Raw genomic sequence first — 4,085 nt, 5'->3', positions numbered from 1 at the left:
GCTTATCTGGATTAACCGACTCCTGATAGAAATGTGCACAGATTAGCATTTTCTTTTTGTAGATTTTCAGATAATTTGGTTAAAATCTGAAAAACAAACGCTTCTGTTGCTTAAACTTCACCTCACTGAGAACTTGGGCTGCAAACCTCTTGTGTCAAGTGTCACAATCTGCCCTTTTTATACACTCACTCCATCTACCTCTGCATTGTTCCTACAACTTTTGGCCCGCACACACGTAACTTTAAATTTACCACACTCAAAAAATTGCTTGTGGACACAACACTGGCAATGATTATGTTTTTTTACCCCATTTCTTTTAGGGGAAACAAATTAACAGTATAGTGGAAGACTGCGTAGATGAATAATGATGCAATTCTACGTCCTATTTCTCATGTGGTGTTTTCCTCAGCTTCTTATTGATCAGACAGATTTTTCATCCTCTCCTAACTGTCAAGGATCTCTATTAGACCAGAGACTCCAATCCTGAGGCACACCAGCTTCTCAATGAGTTTTTTGGTGAGCAATTTCGGTGTGGCACATTCGGGTCTGGCTTGTGCGTACACAGCCTATATATCACCGGACTAAGAAACGAAGTTGCGTCCAGAGAAGTTCCCTGTGCTAACCTTCACCTCATCTGAAAAATAAATCAGCTCAGCCGTCATTAGCGGCGTCACACTACTGACGTCCTGTGAATGACACCATAAAGCACACACTCTGTCGTCTCCCCTCGTGTCCTTCCAAGGTGACAGCCTCCTGGGCTGTTTTGGCAACCATTACCTCAGCAAATTAACAAAACCTCATGACGACCTGCCGACACCATCTCCACAACAACATCACCAAGGAAACGGGCCGCGCGCGCGCACACACACACACAACCTCACATGCCATATCACAGAGCGTGAACAGACATCCTCCAGTCTGCCAACAAGCAACAAGACACTTTCTCACACACACACTCTGCAGGCTACAGAAGCCAAAACCATAGCCGTCTAATTAACCAGTCACACCCCTCTGACCTGGTAGCCACAAGCAGCTTTAGTATCAGCCAGATCTTCAATCTTCTCCAAGTATCTTCCTGCTCTGCTAGAAAATGAGGTTCAGGTCTCTGCTACCCAGGAGAAACACTACCAAAGGAGAAGAGAAGGCAGTTAGTTAAGTCTCCATTAACAAATGAAATTTTGGGCCCCTTTCAACATTGCAGTGTGCTATGGAAGAATTTACAGACTGTATTTTCTACACCATCAAAAAAATTTGATCACTTGATCACTCTTATTTATTTTTTCCAAGTTCTTGCTCAGTCTCCATCAAGATTTCTGGTGCTCAACTTTTATCAGTCTATCAATCACATCAATCTTCTCCTTACGCGTTTTTGGACTAAACCCACCCACCCACACCCACAATATTTTCTCCTTTTGACCATGATATGTTGACTACAAGTCTTACAATCAAGTCACTAAACTAAGTCCAAGTCAGGTTTGAGTCCTCAAAAGATGGACTCCTGTATTCCACTCAGATCAGACACACACTGATTTCATGTTGTAATATTTCAATAACAAAACTCAAAGTCAGAATGCTTATTTTCAACTTTCATATTGGAATGCAGTCAGTGTAGAAAATCAGGACAAGAGTCCTGGACTTCAGTGGGTGATTATTTTCTCTAACTTTGAAACTGAAAGCGAATGTAATTCTATTTATTTGATAATGTAATGATAATAATAAAATGTTTTTACACTGGAAAACATTAATACTCAGGACATATTTATGAACCAGACATATGGATTAATGTGGAGGACAGACGACCTACTTTGTTACTGACGGAACATCACTAAATATTATTGCAGTGTTTGGTTTGATTCCTAACCTTTGTGTGAGTGCCATTAAAAAAGAAGCAACATAAAACAGCATATACATTTTTTTCCCTAATGATTTCACCTCACTGGTCAAATATTTTCTTCTTCTAAAAAAAAGAAAAAAAGAAATCCAAGCGTGAACCGTAGAATAAATGAGTTCTACACCATATATATTTTTTAAACATTTTAACTTTACTCCTTTCTGTCAACATGCACTTCACAATGGCAAAACTACATTCATCAGAGAATTAACATTTAGTTAGTAATAAAACTATTCGCAGCAGCTGGAGCTCTAAAAGAGTATGGTCATGCCTGAAACACAAACTAGAATAAAAAAAACATATGATAATGTATCTGGAGTTGAGCAAAAGTCCATTTTAGTTTGGTTTGTACCCCCCGAGGAAATCAATGAGGGAGCAGCAACTATTACACATTTGGAACAATGATTCCGAGCCAGTGGGTACAGGGACACAGCAACCTTCAAACTATCACAAACACACACATGCGGGTGCAGACACACACACTTTTGTTTATCCTTCTCTTTATTCCTATTAGAAATGAGTTTTTAGGTATGACTCAAGACATGACAGAGGGAAAATTAGAGAGTTTCATAAGTGAAATACAAATTCTGAGAAAATGGATTAGACAATCTCAAGGTGATGCCACACATGTAATGCCAATCAAGTGTTTGAAAAACAACTTTTGGGTTGACATTGATTTTCTGTTTCATAATGCTTCTACTTCTAGTTAGGTAGAAAGTCATGTAAAACTGTAAAGAGAATGTAGTTCACCAAAGGGATTCAAGATTTCAAATGGTAAAGGGCATTTTCTTTACAGACAGTTAGATGATCACTTTGCAGCACAAACCCTGAGAGCATTAAACAGCTCCACAACGATGGACTTCACCTTAAGCTAATTAAACACAACTCATGATGTCACCGTCAGAATCCATAGCAACAGAACATGGCTCTACTTTTAAGATTTCTCACCCGCTGAAATCCGAATCAAATGAGCAGAAATCTGCATAGCCACGGGTCCTATAAAGAAAAGAAAAATAATTAGTAGAATAAAGTATAAAAAATTCAAAAGTCAAGCCAAGTTCCATATTCTCAAGCAGTAAAACATTTTAATATTTCACCCTATACTCAATACATCAGTGCAAGATGATATAAAATTAAATCGGTCAATAAAATAACATTGAAAAAACATAAAAGGTGATAAAGTAAAGCGAGCACACCAGATGAATACACACAGGTTCGCACTGTAATGGAGATAAGATGAGTATATCTTGTCTGAGTCAGCACAAACTACCTTTAACAGCACTGATAATACACTTGTGTGTGTGCGTGTGTGTGAGACACACTGAGAAGATAGGATCTGTGCTTCTTTTAGAAAACAAGACCATTTTCTTCAAAGTGAGTCTCGGGAGTGTGAAACAGACTCACTGATCCATCTCTCTCTCTCTCTCTCTCTCTCCCCCCTCCTCCCTCTCTGTCAGACACACTCTCATCCACCTGCTAAATCAGGTCAGTTTGATTGACACTCGAGTACATCCAGGGTAATTCAGTAAAAATCTGTGTGAAAACACAAAGTGACTCAGATCAATGCTGCTGACACCACATAATAACATTAAATCTCTACTTCCACTCAGTATAACACGCAGTGAACACGGAGACAAGAGTCAAGCAAACTGGGAACAGGACAGACTTAAATCTACATCTCAGAGGCAAAACTGAGGCAAACAACATCAATAAACAATGCATTAGAAAGTAAAGTGTGTGCTGTGACGTGAAGACAAGAACAAGGCTGAACTAATAAAGAGATAAAGTGACAAAAACGACAAGAACCACAGAGGCTACTCACAAAAGGGAGGCATGCAACACCAGGCCCAGGTGAAACACATGAGGTAATCCCAGACAGGAAACCAGACACACACAGGAAGTAGAATTACTTCAAAGTAAAACAGGAAATATCACATTTTAAACCGTCCAAAAGAGTTGACTGGAAAGTCATAGAAGAGTCATTTCAGACTCTCTAATATGTTTTGGTAAGTAAAATAAATATGCTATTATATAATCAATGACACCTTGTGACAGAAAACAAATCTGTGAATCAGTGAAAGTGTCTGTCTCCGATGGACACACTTTACTTTCTCACTCTCTCACACACACACACACGCACACACATGCAAGACGGCACACAGCTCTCACTGATTTCCCTCCTGGGCCGACATCA

At 39.3% G+C, this 4,085-nt stretch overlaps 1 long non-coding RNA gene across 1 annotated transcript; it reads right to left on the bottom strand.

Moving 5' to 3' along the window:
• Positions 1-1,022: 1,022 nt before the first annotated feature.
• Positions 1,023-3,761, bottom strand: LOC122759492. The gene is made up of 3 exons (XR_006358267.1): positions 3,714-3,761; positions 2,840-2,887; positions 1,023-1,124 (listed from the first exon to the last, which is right to left on the bottom strand). It is a non-coding gene; the product is annotated as an uncharacterized LOC122759492 (long non-coding RNA).
• Positions 3,762-4,085: the final 324 nt, after the last annotated feature.

Source organism: Solea senegalensis, linkage group LG18 (assembly GCF_019176455.1).
Source record: "Solea senegalensis isolate Sse05_10M linkage group LG18, IFAPA_SoseM_1, whole genome shotgun sequence".
Classification (NCBI taxonomy): domain Eukaryota; kingdom Metazoa; phylum Chordata; class Actinopteri; order Pleuronectiformes; family Soleidae; genus Solea; species Solea senegalensis.
This window is presented reverse-complemented; position numbering and strand designations above follow the sequence as displayed.